This window comes from Halichoerus grypus, chromosome 3 (genome assembly GCF_964656455.1).
Source record: "Halichoerus grypus chromosome 3, mHalGry1.hap1.1, whole genome shotgun sequence".
NCBI lineage: Eukaryota > Metazoa > Chordata > Mammalia > Carnivora > Phocidae > Halichoerus > Halichoerus grypus.
In genome coordinates this window covers 77,416,323-77,435,136 of record NC_135714.1, presented here as the reverse complement: position 1 = coordinate 77,435,136, position 18,814 = coordinate 77,416,323, and the positions used below count along the sequence as shown (strand labels likewise).

Sequence of the window (18,814 nt, the reverse complement as noted above, 5' to 3'; positions counted from 1 at the left end):
ATTGACATACCAACACAGCTTATGAAAACCTTTAGGAAAGTTTTACTATTACACTATATACTGATTAAGATTTTTTTTTTGTGATAATTCAGTGGTTCTCAACTAGACTCCCACATAATTCCACAAGCTCACTACAGGTGTTCTGCCACTAAAATCATATTAAATTCTTTTCTCAATCTCAGAAACAACTAAATTAAATTCATAACATTTTCTCAATATTAACACTCATAATTTTTTTTTCTTAAATGACTTGCACCTGCTATTCATTATTTCTGCTAGTGTCTGGGATGGGTTATCACATAATTATATATTTGTTTCTTTATGTTGTCATATACTATAAACTAAACAAATTTAATAACTACTTTGTTAGGGTTAAAATATTTGGCTTTTCGGTTTGGGATCTTCACCCCACCCTAACTTATATTCTCTCCATTCATAAAATGCATATACTTACTTCAAAGCATTTGGGGGAGCAAAAGATCAAAAGAAATACTGGGTGTGGAAATGTTGTTAAAATGTAAAACATTTTACAAACAGGAGTTAAAATTTATAATAACCTTAAATTATATCTTACAAATATGGGGCTAGGACACAGTCATGGAAAAAAAATCAACAGATAATTCCTGAGGTCAATTTAATCCAGTTTTCACTTCTTCCACATCTTCTTTAAAAAAACAAGATACTTAACTAGACTAAAAATAAAATTTATTTGTTTAAATGTCATTTCCTGCCTCACACAGTTTCTAATAAAGTTCCTGAAAGGCAGAGCAAGACAAAGGTAAGAAGTTAATCTACAAGTAACTCATCTCCAAACAATATGAAAAAAAATCTGTTTTTGTAAGAGCGTAATCTGAAACTTCATGCCATCCCAGTGTGATTTATAACTAATGACAAAGTCTATTAGAGTCTAACTGAAATCAAAGAGTGTATAGACTGCAGATGAAGATTTAAGCTGCCGCAAACACATTTTAGAGCATCACATGGACTTATTTAGAAGAACATACTTTCCTACGTATTTTTGTTATGTCTTTGCATTAAAAAACTTTGATCGAGTTACAAAAGTAAGAAAAATGCGAATGAAATGAGAATAATACACTAAGATTAAGATTTACTCTTGGTTTGTAAATATCAACAGAGCCGTGTCTTCATGGGAAATGGAGCTGCGGGGCTCTGTCTGGACTGTTGTCACACTGGGGACAGCTTTCACTACTGTGCTACTTCTCAAACTTTTAGAAATTTGCAGGAGTAGAAAACTGAAATTATCTATATTAAAAGAAAGTGATACACTATCCTATAAAGGTTTCAGGCTCAGAAAGAGCTGGGTTCCAATCACACATCTACCTTCCAAGCTGTGTGATCTTAGGCATGATTGTTTAATCCCCTGAATTTGCATTTCCTCCTCTTTAAAATATGAATAATGAAAACCATCTCACAGAGTTATTATAAAGGTTAAATGAGATTGTCATACAATCTCATTAGATATACAAATATCTAACACACAATGTTGACCAAGTTACCATTAAGTATGAGAGAATAAATGACCTGACAGAAATTTCGGAATATACTAACTGCACTTTAACATTTTATGATACAAGTTTCTCTTACTTCCCAGCAATTAAAATTTCTCTTAAAACTGGAAAGGTTTTCTTCAAGTTGCACAAAGGAGTTTCCTGATATAATTGAGTGATAGATGGAAGACCACAGATAAAGAAAATGTTGAAGTTAAAAACAAATCAGTAACAACTTGGTATGATATATAACTGGCTGAGATGCAACAGACATTTGTGAACAAGATAAAAAAATAACCGGGAAATCATGGAACACTACATCAAAAACTAATGATGTAATGTGTGGTGACTAACATAATAAAATAAAATTTAAAAAAAATAACCGGGAAATGCAGGAGGAGGAGGCGGAAGAAGAGAGAACAGAAAGATGGTAATAAGGGTTGTGGTGGAGGGACAAGAAGGGAAACAGAGACGGGACTGATAGCCTGCTTGACTCCTGGCTGGATGGTGATTCTGTGCTGGCCACCAGGTCCTCCCAGGTCAGCCTATTTTTTGAACTGCCTACATGTAGCAATGAGCAACCTTACAGTAAGTATGGGATAAAAGCACAAAAGTCAATTGGCCATCTATGTGTTCTGCATGCCTTATGGGGTTTGTAAACCAATGTTTGATCTGAAATATGCTCTATGTCTCTAAAAGCAATAATTAATACCGATGATACATAGTTAATAAACAGAAACATATATATCACAGAAAATATCTCATTAAAATCTAACCAAAATTTTAAAAATTGATTCTCAACCTCTGGGCAAATTATACGCACTTTGGACTTTCAAGAAATTGAAATCATGTTAGTATAAATATCACATTTCTTTTCTACTGGGGGACCACACAGTGTAAGAACAGCTTCAAAATGACAAAACCAGCTCCCTTATTTAAGAACATATAGCTTCAGCAGATTTTAAGCTCACATTGTGCTTTGGGAGCTGTACCAGTCTGCTTTAGACTATAACAATACAAGAAAAAAAATCATTCTAAAATAATTGTCTATTTCTACCAATAATAATTTTTAAAGATTACATGTAGAGCATTAATGAGTAACTCAAGACTATATGCATTGTATGTTGGCTAATTTTAAACAAATAAACAAACAAAAATTGACACGTTCAAAGAGCTGTAGATCACTTCAGTAGAACAGAACGTCCTAGGTCACCATGCTTTCCTTCTCTATTATTGTCGAGTTCGATTTGCCAACAAGCCTCTGACAATAAACACAGAAATAAGTTTCATCGTTAGTAAGCTAAACTACCACTGTGAATAATGATATACTAATTTACCAATGAAGTTGAAATTGGTATAGAAAGAAATGAAAAAGAGTGACTCTTAGTGAAGTCAATTTTACATATAAAAAGAGTACATATTTTCCTGGGGAATTAATGTATGAAATTATATATGGAATTATGTTCCAGCTATACCATGTGTAGTTCTAATCATCTTTACAGTAAAGCAGAAAACTAAAAAAAAAAAAAAAAAAGACTGAAAAAAGGAGGAATAGTATGAATGACCTATTTAGAATTTTTAAGACTATTCATTAATACAGATACTAACTCATGCATAATTTTCCAAGCAATAATGCAACAACAATCTGCTTATTAACTAAAAGGTTAATTTATTTTCAAGTGTTCCCAGGCAGAGCTATAAAACAAAACCCCAGTGGACTTTAGTGTAAATCTTACCACAGTCATACCAATGTATCAACAAAGGGCAGAGTGACCCAAGGCGAGAAAAAAATCCTATATTATCTTTAGGCAAAATTGTTTGCCTTGACTTAAAGAGGAAAGCAAAACAAGTTACTTCATGGCGGCCAAATGTATAACAAACAATTCAGATTGTAAATAAATGATGTCTTGGTATAAATTTTTATATTTGGATTGACACACACATACATATTCAAACACAAACTGTATTTATGAGGCATGTCCATCCATAGCAAATTAAGCTATCCTCTTTTACATCATTTCATGTAACCATTTAGGGTACAAGTACTAAGTTCTAATGATGTCAAAATATCTAGAATTTCTTTTCCTGTTTTAAATACAAAAGTTTTATACCACAGCAACATCTGTGGGTCTCTTAACCGAGTAACTTAAAATAGAGATAATAGCAAAATACAATGGAATATTATGCAGCCATCAAAAGGAATGAGATCTTGCCATTTGCAACGACGTGGATGGAACTGGAGGGTATTATGCTGAGCGAAATAAGTCAAACAGAGAAAGACATGTATCATATGACCTCACTGATATGAGGAATTCTTAATCTCAGGAAACAAACTGAGGGTTGCTGGAGTGGGGGGTGGGGTGGGAGGGATGGGGTGACTGGGTGATGGACACTGGGTAGGGTATGTGCTCTGGTAAGCGCTGTGAATTGTGTAAGACTGTTGAATCTCAGATCTGTACCTCTGAAACAAATAATGCAATATATGTTAAGAAAAAAAAAAGAAGAAGAAGAATGTAGCAGGAGGGGAAGAATGAAGGGGGAGGACATCGGAGGGGTAGACGAACCATGAGAGATGATGGACTCTGAAAAACAAACTGAGGGTTCTAGAGGGGAAGGGGGTGGGAGGATGGGTTAGCCTGGTGATGGGTATTGAGGAGGGCATGTTCTGCATGGAGCACTGGGTGTTATGCACAAACAATGAATCATGGAACACTATATCTAAAACTAATGATGTAATGTATGGGGATTAACATAACAATAAAAAATTAAAAAAAAAAAAAAGATACCAGTTCAGTAGGCTCATTTCTCCCCTGAATGAAACTTACAGTTTAAGAAACAAGAACCCAGACGGAACAGTCACTTCCTGCTGAACTGGCAGGTCCTTGTCAGTTTTCCTGCTAAGGTCATGAGCAGGTATGTGAGGGAGGGAATGGTGCTGTGTCTTATGCATAGGAGGGAGAGCTGAAGTATAAATTGGCTTGCAATGGGAGAAAATGATAACAACAATAGAAGTACTAAAATTTGAAGAAGTTAAAAGACTTTTTTAGCTGTTTCTGAACTGATTTAAAAATATAGGATTCATGTCTTCTGCCCATTTCTTGATTGGATCATTTGTTCTTTGGGTGTTGAGTTTAAGAAGTTCTTTATAGATTTTGGATACTAGCCCTTTATCTGATATGTCATTTGCAAATATCTTCTCCCATTCTGTCGGTTGTCTTTTGGTTTTGTTGACTGTTTCTTTTGCTGTGCAAAAGCTTTTCATCTTGATGATGTGTTATACACAAACAATGAATCATGGACTACATCAAAAACTAATGATGTGGGGCGCCTGGGTGGCTCAGTCGTTAAGTGTCTGCCTTCGGCTCAGGTCATGGTCCCAGGGTCCTGGGATCGAGCCCCGCATAGGGCTCCCTGCTCGGCAGGAAGCCTGCTTCTCCCTCTCCCGCTCGGCCTGCTTGTGTTCCGTCTCTCTCTGTGTCTCTCTCGGTCAAATAAATAAAATCTTAAAAAAAAAAAAAAAAAACTAATGATGTAATGTATGGTGATTAACATAATAATAAAAAATAATAAAAATTTAAAAATAATAAAAAATAAAAATATAGGATTATTTTTGTCCACCCTACGATTTTGGTATCTTCAATGCTAATCCCAAATAATAAAAGGCTCCTCATATCACTGATTTTATTGACTTGTCTCTGTATTTTGAAAATCATTGTTCCTGAGCTCATTTTTCCACAAGTGGATGCAAGTTGGGAAGGTTCCTAGTACCTGACCCTTATAGACTCACATCTATTACCACTTATGGCAAAAAGCATAATTTCTCTAATTGACAATGCTTTCTTAAAAGATGGACTTTGGCCAGAGCTAAGTTTAAATCATGACCCTATCACTTATTAGCTAGGTGAGGTTAATCAAGCTACTTTACATTTTGGGGTCTCAGTTTCTTTATCCTAAAAAGGGAAATCAGAATAAGTCATTCACAGGTAATGTTAAAAGGATTAAATGAAATTATATTAGTTAAATTTCTTGGTAGAATGCCAAAAGTATATCTAGAAACCCTTGATAAAAAGTGGTAACTATTATTAATGCATAATTTCTCACACAGAATCATATTCTTATTAGGTCTGCTTTAATATAAGTAATATACTCAAAGCCTCTTGTCTACAATAATTTCAGGAGGCGTGCAACTTAAATCCAACAACATTCCAATGCTTAATTCACATTTAACAAAAGGAATCCTCATGCAATGTTGGTGGGGATGTAAATTGGTGCAGGCACTATGGAAAACAGTATGGAGGTTCCTCAGAAAATTAAAAATAAAAATACCATATGCCCCAATAATTCTAATACTAGATATTTACCGAAAGAAAACAGAAAGACTAATTTGCGAAGATATATGCTTCTGTATGTTTACTGCAGCATTATTTAAAGTAGTCAAAATATAAAGGGTTAGTATTTAAAATATATAAAGAACTTAACACCAAAAAACCACATATAATCCAATTAAAAATGGGCAGAAGACATGAAGAGATATTTCTCCAAAGAAGACATACAGATGACCAACAGAAACACATGAAGAGATGCTCAACAGCACTCATCATCAGGGAAATGCATATCAAAACCACAATGAGACATTACCTTCCACCTGTCAGAATAGCTAAAATAAAAAAGACAAGAAATAACCATTGTGGGCAAGGATGTGGAGAAAAAGGAACCCATGGGAATGCAAACTGGTACAGCACCATGGAAAACAGTATGGAGGTGCCTCAAAAATTAAAAACAAAATTACCATATGATCCAGTAATTTCATTATTGAGTATTTATCCAAAGAAGACAAAAACACTACTTTGAAAAGATATATGCATCCCTATGTTTATTGCAGTATTATTTACAATAGCTAATTTTTGAAAGCAGCCTAATGTTCATGGATAAATGAATGGATAAAGAGGAGGTAGTGTGTGTGTGTGTATGTACATATATATGTATGTATACATACACACACATACACATACACAAATACATACAATGGAATATTACTCAGCCATAAAAAAGAATGAAATCTTACCATTTGCAACAAAATGGATGGATCTATAGAGTATAACACTAAGCAAAATAAGCCAGAGAAATACAAATACCATATGATTTCACTCATATATTGAATTTAAGAAACAAAACAGAAGAACAAAAGAAAAAGAGAGACAAACCAAAAAAAAACCAGACACTTAACTATAGAGAACAAACTGATGATTACCAGAGAAGAGGTTGATTGGAAGATGGGTGAAATAGGTGAAGGGGATTAAGAGTACACCTATCTTGGGGCTCCTGGGTGGCTCAATCGGTTAAGCGTCTGACTCTTGATTTCAGCTCAGGTCATGATCTCAGGGTCATGAGATTGAGCCCTGCATTGGGCTTCACACTGGACATTGAGCCTGCTTAAGATTCTCTCTCTCTCCCTCTGCCCCCCACTACCCCCGCTTGTGCTCTATCTCTCTCAAAAAAAAAAAAAAAAAAGAGAGAGAGAGTAAAAAGAGTACACTTATCTTGATAAGCAATTAGCAATGTATAGAATTGTTGAGTCACTATATTTTACACCTGAAACTAAGATAACACTGTATGTTAACTATACTGAAATAAAAATAAAAATTTAAAATAAATAAAATAGCCAAGATATGGAAGCAACCTAAGTGTTCATTGATAGACAAATGTTAAAGGAAGATGTGGTATGTATGTACACACACACACACACACATGGTTATAATGCAGCCATAAAAAAAGATGAGATCTTGCCATTTACAAGATGCTGTGGATAGACCTAGAGGGTATTTATTATGCTAAGTGAATAATTAGCATACTCTCTCACACTGAGAAAGGCAAAACCATATGATTTCACTCATATGTGGAATCTAAAAAACAAATGAATAAGCAAACAAAAAGAATCAGACCTATAAAATACAGAGAACAAACCAGTGGCTGCCAGAGGGAATGGGGGTTGAGGGATGGGCAAAATGCGTGAAGGGGAGTGGAGGATACAGGCTTCCTGTTACGGAATGAATAAGTCACGGAATGAATACGTCACAGGAATAAAAGATAAAAGGCACAGCGTAAGGAACATAGTCAATGATATTGTAATAGCGTTGTATGGTGACAGATGGTAGCTACACTTCTGGTGAGTATAAGATAAAGCACAGAGAAGCTGAATCACTATATATACTGGAAACTCATGTAACATTGTGCATCAACTATACTCAAAAAATTTTTTTAAAACATGAACTTTTGTTCCATAGAGATAAAATTTCAAATGTAATATAAATTAAGAGGTAATACAAAGATTTAAACTTGTACACAAAAGTATAAGATAAAGATGACTTCACAAAAAGTGGGAAAGGGGAATAATGATTCAACAAAAAAAACTGAAGTACTTGTTTAATAAAGTTCTTGCGTATCATAGCATTAATAGTTAAAAATATTAAACCATAAAATCTAGAAAAATATTTTTCCTATTTCTGGATAGAAAAGAGTTTTCTAAGTTTCAAAGGAGATGGAGAAAATATTGATTAGATTTAATAAAGAGATTTCAATACATGCTTATGTTTCAAAACATATAAAAGAAAATCAAAAAGTAACAAAAGCTTATGAGAACAGAACTAATAGAACTTTAAAGGATAAAGATCTTTTGATTCTTTTTTCAAAAAAAAGAACTCTTCTAAACCAGTAAGAGAAATACAGCCTCTGAAAAAAAGAATAAGTATACAAATAGAGCAATGATAAAGAATAAAATGTTAATAATGAATAATTCCTTCAGATTCAAGTTCACTAGTAATTAAAAATAAAATTAAAATATCACTTTTTCATTTTAGAAAAGATTTTAAAATTATAAATCTCTTAGCAGGCAAGAGTTTGAAAAGATACATAATATATATTTGAAGTACAAAGTATCAATCCATGGGAAAATGTTCACTAAGAGTTAATCAGACTTTTTTCAGATTGGGGAGGTGGGTAAAGATGGTAACTTTCATTTTGCTATGAAGGAGGTGAAAAGAGAAATCATAGGCTGAGGATTGGAACAACCTTCAACCATTTGTTCAAGAACTCTTTCTTCCTTAAGTACATAAGTGATTTTTTCCAGAGACCTTAATATTAATAAGAATGGAAGGGCCCAAAGAGCCCCAATTTCTTTGGAAGTGCAGGGGACAGGAATAGAGAAACAAAGTCTTACTGGAAGATGAGGTGAACAAAACAGCTTGTTTGCCCCACCCTGCCCCTTTAACTGTTTCTATTTTTAAAAATGTAATGTGGAAAATCATGTCTGGTTCTTTTGGGGTTCGTTTGTTGGTTTTGTTTGGGTTTGTTGGGGGGTGGGGCAAAGGGAGAGGGAGAGAGGGAATCTTAAGCAGGGCTGGGTCTCCTGACCCTGAGATCAGGAACTGAGCCTAAATCAAGAGTCCAACACTTAACTGATTGAGCCACTCAGGCACCCCTGGTTCTTTTGTTTTAATCAAGATTTTTCCAACTGTAATTTAGAACAAATAACTTAAAAACAAATTATAAAACAAAATATAACCATATATTTCCTATTAGAATCATCTAGATATAGTCAAAGTATAAAAATTTGTTTCTGCAATTTCTGTCTTTTGCTTCAGGATTATCTGCCATGTTGTACTGAAAAGGAGAATAGTTATGGGGCTTAAATCTAGTAGTACAACCAAAGACAATGGGGGAAATCAGGAAAGCTAGAAAAGATATCTGTCATTTAAAATACAGGGTGCCTGGGTGGCTCAGTCAGTTATGCACCTGCCTTCGGCTCAGGTCATGATCCCGGGGTCCTGGGGTAGAGTCCTGCGTCAGGCTCCCTGCTCAGCGGGTAGTCTGCTCCTCCTTCCCCCTCTGCCCCTCCACCCTGCTCATGCTCTATCTCTCTCTCAAATAAATAAAGATCTTTAAAATAATAATAATAAAATACACAAACGCACACACAGATACACACATATATATAAGCTATGGTTATGAGTGGGAAAGTACTATATCCCACCAAAAATTATTAGCTTTAATTTTCAGGAGTTATGCAATAATGCAAAGGAGTCTAATACAATACAAAACACAGAGATATGACAACTTAGGCTTTAGATGAAATACACAGAATAAAAATAAAGCAATTACAAGCAGACTGGAAGAGCCACAGTGATAAAATACTGGCCTTATAATTGCACATTTCTTTTTTCTCTTTTTAATCAAAATCTCAACTAGCCACTTTAAAAGCTGATGTTTGACAAGTTACAAATGTGGTTACTCTTTGTATCACATTCACCCATATCTATAAAATGAAATAGGTAAAGTAGAAGAGCTTTAAGGTTCAACTTCCATGATTAATTTATTCTTCTGCTATCCTGTTCTATGAATTCTATGCCATGCATAGCTAAAGAAAAACTGACTGGAAAGGTAAGCTGCTAATAATAATAAAGACTTCAGTATACTGGCAAAATCCTTTATGCCTCACTCCAACCACAAACTTGTTCGATCTCTTTGATGGGGTGGGGTATTTTTCACTTCTATTGGCTTGTTTTGCCATAATCTTTTTTTTTTTTTTAAGATTTTATTTATTTATATGAGAGAGAGAATGAGAGTGAGAGAGCATGAGAGAGGGGAGGGGCAGAGGGAGAAGCAGACTCCCTGCTGAGCAGGGAGCCCGATGCGGGACTCCATCCTGGGACTCCAGGATCATGACCTGAGCCAAAGGCAGTCGCTTAACCAACTGAGCCACCCAGGTGCCCTGCCATAATCTTTTAATATTGAGGCAAGGTTGGGTTGCTCTCCTCACTGGCTAATGGGAACTAAGTACATTTCTGTGTCCACGACCAGAAAAACAACACACACACACACACACACACACACACGCTCTTTCAGTTTTATAATATTAAGATTATTTGATATACCAGTGAGACATATAATTCATAATCATAACCCCTGAGACACCTTCTCCCATAACTATTTAACTACAGGATAGGTATGTGGGCAAAATATATCTGAAGAGAAATTCCAGATTGAATTATGGTCTATTTCAAACAATTAAAAGTCTTCCAAATGTTCTTATGAAAATATCAATCTTATTTTCATTCCTAAGACAGATACAATTCAAGGTTAAACAAACAAAAGAGTCATATTCGATGTGTGAAAGAGGCTTATAAGATTTCCACAGTAGTGGAAACTGCTAGTTGTGTATACTAAGAAGTAAAAATCAAAATAAGAAAAGTTGTGAATTACTCTAAGTTGTGCATAAAGCTTTATACTTGTTTCTGATATACAAAATATTTCATATACAAAGTAAGCATTCCATGTATGGTGGGGAAATAAAACACAAAGACAAAATAAATTTTATTTCTGTTAAGTACGAAAAGTAAAAGAAACGACTATTTCGCAACTACTTTTTTAAACACTGACATCCTCTTCTTTCAACATTTCTGTTTTGAGGAGCAAATTCTTCTGACTGAAATGGAATATCATCCTTCAGGTTTGAAAATTTTTAAGCCATGATTTTCTATTATTTCCTTAAATCACTAACTATCTCTATAACAAAAGAAAACATTGGAAGTATAACTTCATCAGGCACATTGGGAGCCATTCCACTCTGTAATTTTCTAGGATACAGGAAGATGGACCCAGTCTCTCCAAATATTCTCTCTGGGCCTTTTGAAAGTTGTAACACTGTCTTCAGTTTGCTAGGGCATCATTTAATTTGTCATAGGAGTCCATGTGAGAGCAGCAACTAGCTGATTTTGTTGATAGATTTCATCAAACAACATTTTTGAGGTATATATCCTGAATTTGTACATGCTAACCAATATAATTTTGAACTTTATTATTCAAATATAACTTTAGGGGTTCAATAGATATCTACCTGCATGGATAAACACCCATACACACTACCGTGATTGGTGGTAGTAAGAGAAACAAAATAACTTTTTAAAACATTGCTAGTCTTTCAAACACCTTTACCATTTACTTGAGGGGCTTTCCTTCAATGCAATTAATCAAAGTTGTGGAATATATTAAAATAAAAAGTCTATAAAGAAAAGTGAGTTTAAAACAAATATAATAAAGTTTTTCTCTAGTTCAAGTTCTTGAGTATCTATTGACTGCTAGGTCTTGGAGGAACATCAAAGAATAAATTTAAAACCTGGCTACAAGCAGCTTCCAACTTCATGTGGATAAAGAAGCACAAAACATTATATAAGACTTTGCAAAGTGCCCGGACAGAGGTCTATACCGGAGGCCAAACCAAAGAAGCGGACAGTGGACCAGCAGGGTGCCTGAAAGGGATGCCTTTACTGAGGCTGAAAGGCAAAGATCAAAAAGAAGATTTTCAAGATAGAAACAACATAAACAACTCCAGAAAGGACTAAAACAGTACAGATTGTTTTGAGAAATACAAGATGTTCAATATTGCTGGAGCAAGAAACAGAGTGAGGGGAAATACTCTCATGGGTAAGCAAGAGTGGTATGGAAAACAACCCAGAAGGATAGCAGAAGACCAATACAGAACCAAAGTAGCAGCTCAGTCAAGAAGAAACTCACTGTGCCAAGAAGACTGACCTTTATCTATGAGCAACAGAGAGCCAGGAATGAGAGAGCTTTAGCAGGAAAGCAAAGTGTTCAGTGGGGTGGGAGACTGATCCTTCTAAGGGTCATGTAGCAAAGGGACTGATAGTATACAAGGTTAATATTAGTATTTCAAGCTAAATTCATTCATCTTACTTCAATAGACAGTTAATACATGATACAAAAGGTCTTATATTCTTTCTTTATAATATGCCTATATATAAAACACATATATAAAAGCTGTTTATAAATATGATAAATAACCACTATCAGGATTGATATTAAAGCCAAAAATAATGTTGAGAAGGTATCTCAAGTCTTAAAATGCTCAACCAGCCTTCAACCAAAATACATTCCATTTTAGACATTGTCAACCAATGTCACAATTTTCTCTTTGCTTTGTTTAAAGAGACAACTTTCTTTAGTTTCTTTTTATTGTGCTAACTTTATTTGGCCTGCTTTCTGCCCAAAGTTTCCACAGGGTACTTCAGAAACAAGATACCAAAAGGAATAAAAATAAAACCAGTAAAAAAAAAAAGTGTAAGAAAGTAATTATCATGTACATATGCAACATATAAAGTGAAAAATAAAAGACACTGAGTAAAGAACTGAAATTGTAATCTTGATTATAATTACCCAAAGGCAGTAGCAAAGAAAAATTTAATTGAGAAATGCCCATTCTAGATCAATCACAGTTGCATTTTCAAAATAAACATATTGTTGTCCAAAATCTAAATCAAACCCATTAAGAACTGGTAAGCAGAACTTGAAAAGGACAAAGAAAAAGCTTGATTCAGAGGCTAAAACAAGCATTAAATGAATGTTAAAATACAGTTTACATTTAGATGTGAGATTGCCTTTAAAGCATTCCTGAATTAATAGAACTGATTTTGAAACACTCTGCATTATTTGGGAAATTATATGAGATTCAATAAAAAGTGATATTCTATAATGATTGGCCTCATCTTAAGATATTTACTTTACATTTAGAACTATTCCACCTCCTGTTTTGGATGTGGTTTATTCTATTTTAGATGAGATGGTTCCTGAATACTACCCCTAACACAAAATCTGTGCCAGAGTATTAGCTTTTCCTTGTATCTCTTTTGTCCTACTCTTTAAGCTCTGCAAGAAAATTTAGTATTATCATTGTTTTTAACTTAAACATGTAACACAGAAAACCCTTTGGAACGATAATCAGCATCTGTAACCCAACCTAAAAATGTTAAATATCATGCTAATGCTTATAGTGCTACAATTTAAAAACTAACAACAGGGGAAGCTTTCACTGTGTCAGTAGGTAAGTGTCACCTAGTTAATGCCATACTTCCAGCAAAGCAACGTTATTTACTTTCCATGCCATGTGTAGTAGACATAAACCATAGTAGTTTATAAATTGTGTGGGTGTTCTAAATCAGAAAATAATGGAAAACAATCTCTTTCTGTCCTCTTCAGCACCACTGCTTTTGATGTTAACCTGGGATATACAAAACAATGACAAATGAACATCCCACAGCATGGTGAACATGCAGAAAACGTATCAACGTGCTAAATGTGATGAAAGGAAAACAAACTACCGGCGTGCAGCAAGACATGTTCATTTAATGACTTTAGTAGGGAATCGCTTTTTGTAAAGAACCAACTAGCATGTCGCTTGGACAGATCAACTCTTCCCGACACTTGATTTGCATCTTGGACTCAGAAGACTGTTCTCACTTCTCACCACTCCCTGTTCTCTCTGTTCCCAAAGCTAGTCCTTGATTCACTTTCATGCACTGTCAAAGGGACGTGGGCTTGCTTTTAAAAAGAACCCGCGTCGCTCACATTCACAGCATCTACACTGACAAGCCTACTACGTCTTCACACGTTCATCTGAACTTTTCCCCTATTCCAATTCTGGACCACTCATGACTGTAAACTCAGTAATATGGTCCTGCTTTAATCCTGATACGAAAGCAAACAGGAATTTACCCATCGGAAGACTTCAAGTTTGATGGAATGAAGAAACAGAAACTTGCTGATGGGACACAACATGAAGTCAGTGGTAGAGCACCTTTCCCACCCCCCCACCCCCCTAACCCCATATTTCAGTGTATCCAGAATGGACACAGCATTCTCGAGAGCAGTACACAGCACTACATGGCCACCAAGAACATTCTTAAACATCAAGCAGCCCCTCCTTGCTAGCTTTAACATGCCACACAGAACTTTGCTCACTGATGCAAAGCAGCCAACAGGGACAGGGAGTTTACGAGGAAAAGCGAGACTGAACTGGCTCATTACTTACCTTCTCACTTATGGCAGGCTGGCTCGTTTAACTTTTTGTTTCCTCTCTTGTCATAGCTCAGCGGTGAATGATGATGATTCAGCAGAAGTTTGAACCTGACAGTGAAAAAGATTTTTTAAGCAAAAATATTGAAAACCACTGTTCTCCCCACTGTAGTCTGTCTTTCCTTGCCCTCTGTGTGCGTGTTTCTCTCCCGTTTTCTCTCTCTCTGCAAGGCAGCTACGTAGTGGTCTATAAATATTGACCCTGACACTTGCTCAGTGCTTTAGCTGCTCATGGCACAGGTCTGTGTTACTGAACACCGTGGTAATACTCCGGCAAAGTTCTCAGCTGCTCAGACAAAGCTGTGGATTGGCTCACTACCCAGCAACCCTGTGCCTGCCTGGAAATACCATTTTGCTGCCAGCTTTACAGATGCTATGGGCTTTTCCTGAGGCCCAAGTCAGGCACAGAAGGGCAATTATGAGGTTTGTCTGAAGAAATAGCTTTTCTCAAGCAGGTGAAGAAAAGGGGGTGGGGGGGCTGGGTGAAGTGAAAGACAAGAAAGGAAATATTTGCCTTTGTTTCAGCCAAACAACATCACCTCAAGCCCTTTATAAAGTTAGACCTAAATGTCATTCAATCAAGCTTTGTAAAACTGAATTACTATGTATTATGAATGGCCAAAACACAGAGGCAAGCATTTTTATAATTGCTTTTTAATTTTGCTTCTCTTTGAGTTAGGCTGCAGTAACTGAGTAATTGGTCGCAAAGAAACGTTGCAACACAGGTAAGTTCATCTCCAGAATGACAGAAATGCACTGAAAAGTATAATATTAATCAGATCAAATCATATATTTGTTGAAAGAGGCTAAAATATAATCTGAAAATTATATGACTCAACATATTATATCAACTAATTCTAAATTTTCAATCATGACAATTTGAATTATTTTAGTTTATTTTTTTAGTTTAAGGATAATATCTAAGCCATGATGCTATATAGTTTGCAGGTGATATGTACAAGATCAGCATTATCTATATATACCACACATAATGTCCATAGTATGAATGATTAGAAAATAAATCAAGTCCGTATTTTCTATTCTTCTTCCCTAGAATAATTATATGTTTGCTTTACTGAAAGTTTGTCTCTTGAATGTAAATCAAGAGTAAAGAAAACCTTAGAAATAATGTGGTCACTTATCATTTTACAGATAAGAAAACCGACCCCCCAGGCTGGTTAACTTATCCATGGTTACATGGCAAGTTTGCAGCAGAGCCAAACCTAGAGTCTGCCTTACTGCTCACAATCTGTGCTCCTTCTATTACAAGAGTGATCATTAAACTCATTTTTATGTTCAAAATCCTATCTTCATGTGAAATTTTATTGAAAACCTTACCAGAGTAAGAGCAAATATTACAGCCAGAAAATTAACTAACATAAAGCAAAAATAGCCTTTTACAATTTGACTCCCCAAAAAAAGTTATGCACAAGAATTAACTTTCTAACAACTGAAATCCATCTTTGTTGCATTCAATAATTAATATTTGCCCAATAAATTAACTTATTCCCAGGAGAGGTATACAGCTAACTGCTGAGGAGGCAAAGATAAACCATAGTTTCTACTCTTAGAAATCTTACAGTCCAATATCAGAGAAAAACAAGCTAATGACAAAACCATGTTTGCGGGATGATGAAGACTAGCAGAGAGTGGTAAGGAGTACTGGAGCGCAGGCATTGAGTCGACTCCAGTATGAAGGAGGGGTGGGGTCCACAGGGAATTCCTCAATCAAGACTTCTGTACATCATAGCAAGGGTGGGAGGCAGTGAGGCAAAGATGGGAAAGAATGATACAGTAAAAGGCAGGAAAAAACATGGTATAGAACTTCAAGTAGTTTTTCTTGCTGGAGCACCCAATGTGGAGCAGGAAATGGTTAATTTTTTTTAAAGGACCAGAAAGATAAAAGTGATGAAAGGTTTTATATACCAGGTTTAAAAACATGGGTTTTATACCTCATGCTAACAGTCTTCAACTATTTTTGCTTACAGACCGTTAAAAGACTTAAATTACGGGAACTACTCACACATTAGCAAGTTAACATTGACAATTTTTCATCTGTGGTAAAATAAGTACCTGCAGAGAATTTAATTTCTACCCTATTGAAGTACTGACATTTTAAAGTAAAACTTATAAGAATACTCAATGGACTATAAATCCATAATAATTTAATAAAACTATTATCTATTTAAATAATAAACTTTTTTAAACTTTTTTTTGGAGAGAGAGTGAGAGCATGAGCAGGGGGTGGGGGGGAAGGCGCAGAGGGAGAGAGAATCTCAAGCAGCCTCCCACTGAGTGCAGAGCCCAAGATGGGGCTCAGTCTCACAATGAGATCATGACCTGAGCTGAAATCAAGAGTCAGACGCTTAACCAGCTGAGTCACCCAGGTGCCCCAATAAACTCTTCTTCTAACAGCTGAAAATTCTACATTACTATTTTATTTTCTTGACCTTTATTGCAATCTCACTCCCTCATAAAATTTTTACACAAAATATTTTATAATTAAGTCTTTCATTGTTTATGCTATCATACTTCTCTCCAACAAAAATCTAAGGCATTAATTGAAATTTTTAAATTGTTAAATTTTCTATGACTGTGGGGCAATGTACCATGGTAGGATTTGGGATGGATGAAAGTATGCCTTTCTTTTGTAAAGTAAGAGAAAGATTGTTATGAATAAAGCACTGCTCTTAGCCAGATCAATATTAATAAAGAGTTTACGTGGAAGTTGAAAATCTGGACAATGATTCCATTAAAACCATCCATTCAAATGCTAAGTGAAAGAAACCAGTCTGAAAAGGCTATATACTGTGTGATTCCAACTATACGACATTCTGGGCAAGGCAAAAACTGTAGAGACAATTAAAAGATCAGTGGTCACCAGAAGTTTGGGGTGGGGTGGAGAATGAATAGATGAAGCACAGGAGATTTCAAGGCAGTGAAACTATTCTGTATGATATGTAACAGTAGATGCATGGCATTATGCATTTGGCAAAACCCATAAAACTGTACAACACAAAGACAAAGCCCTAATAAAAACTATGGACCAGCTAAATCCCTTCCCTTGTCTTCCTGAAAGCATGTGTTCTAGAGAAAGTAGTATTATTATTTATTGAGCAATTGCCATCTAACAGGGGCCTTAGAAATATTAACTTTAACACTAGAAACAACCCTAATAGATGAGTATGCTTTCACCTTTTTTTTAAGATAAATAAAATGAGGCTTCCAGTTATTAGGTGGATTGTCTGAAGTCATCTAACTAATACATAGATCTGGAACTCAGCTCAAACCTGTCTGACTGGACTACAATAGCACATACTGCCTTCCTATTAGTCACTTAAAAAAGACTGGGTAGAGGCTGCCCAGGGCAGGCAAGGAAGTAGCTAAGCAGTGCCTTCAGAAAGTCAGAAAGGAATGAAAGAATCACATGCCGCACTTCTATCAAGGAACTGCTAGAATATTGAGTACTAAAGGATAGCAAAAAGAAGAGATTAACAGAGCAATCAGTGAAAATCAGTAGACAAAATTAAAATAATTGTTATGTGCTATTAAGAAGAACTGAAAAGGTTTTATCTTTAATTTGACTGACAGGTAAGGAACACATGAAGAAACAAAGGTATGAAGACTCAATGTTGACAAAGTGTCAGTTCTTCCCAACTTTATCTAAGGATTCAGTGCAATCCCAATCAGGACATTATTTTGTGGATATGGACAATCTGATACTAACGTTTATATGGAGAGGCAAAAAACCCAGAATAATCAACACCGACATTGAAGGAGAACGAAGTTGAGGACTGACACTACCCGATATCAAGACTTATTATAAAGCTACAGTAATCAAGACAATGTGATGTTGGAGAAAGAATAAACAAACAGATCAATGGAGGAAAACAGCAAACCCAGAAATAGACTCACATACATATAGTAAACTGATCTTTGATGGAGGGACAAACTCTGTATAATGTAGCAAAGATAATCTTTTCAACAAACGGTGCTAGAACAATTGGACATCCATATGCAAAAAAAATAAATAAATAAGAAGAATCAAAACAAAGACCTCACACCATCACAAAAATTAACTCAGACCTAAATGTAAATAAATGCAAAATTATAAAACTCATGGAAGGTAAAATAAGAGAAAACCTAGATTACCTGGGGTATAGTAGTGAATTTTAGATATAACACCGAAGGCACAATGCATGAAAAAAAATAACTGATAAGCTGGATTTCATTAAAATTAAAAACTCTGCAGAAGACAATGTCAAGAGAATGAGAAGATAAGCCATAGGCTAGGAGAAAATACTTGCAAAAGACACATCTCATAAAGGACTGTTAACCAAAATTTACAAGAACTCTTACAATTCAGCAATAAGTAAACAAAC

At 35.3% G+C, this 18,814-nt stretch overlaps 1 protein-coding gene across 4 annotated transcripts in view; it reads right to left on the bottom strand.

Annotated features, from left to right (window-relative positions):
- The window catches only part of BMPR1B (bone morphogenetic protein receptor type 1B), a 390,073-nt gene that overhangs the window by 143,386 nt on the left and 227,873 nt on the right, over positions 1-18,814 (bottom strand). Inside the window, exons 1-2 of one of the 4 annotated variants that reach the window (XM_078068982.1) lie at positions 14,640-14,676; positions 14,389-14,483 (exon numbers count right to left, since the gene is read on the bottom strand). The gene's annotated coding sequence lies outside the window, so the exon portion shown is untranslated. Of the gene's footprint in view, positions 1-14,388; positions 14,718-18,814 lie in introns of those variants that run through there. The other 3 variants (XM_078068981.1, XM_078068984.1, XM_078068980.1) reach the window with 3 other exon arrangements.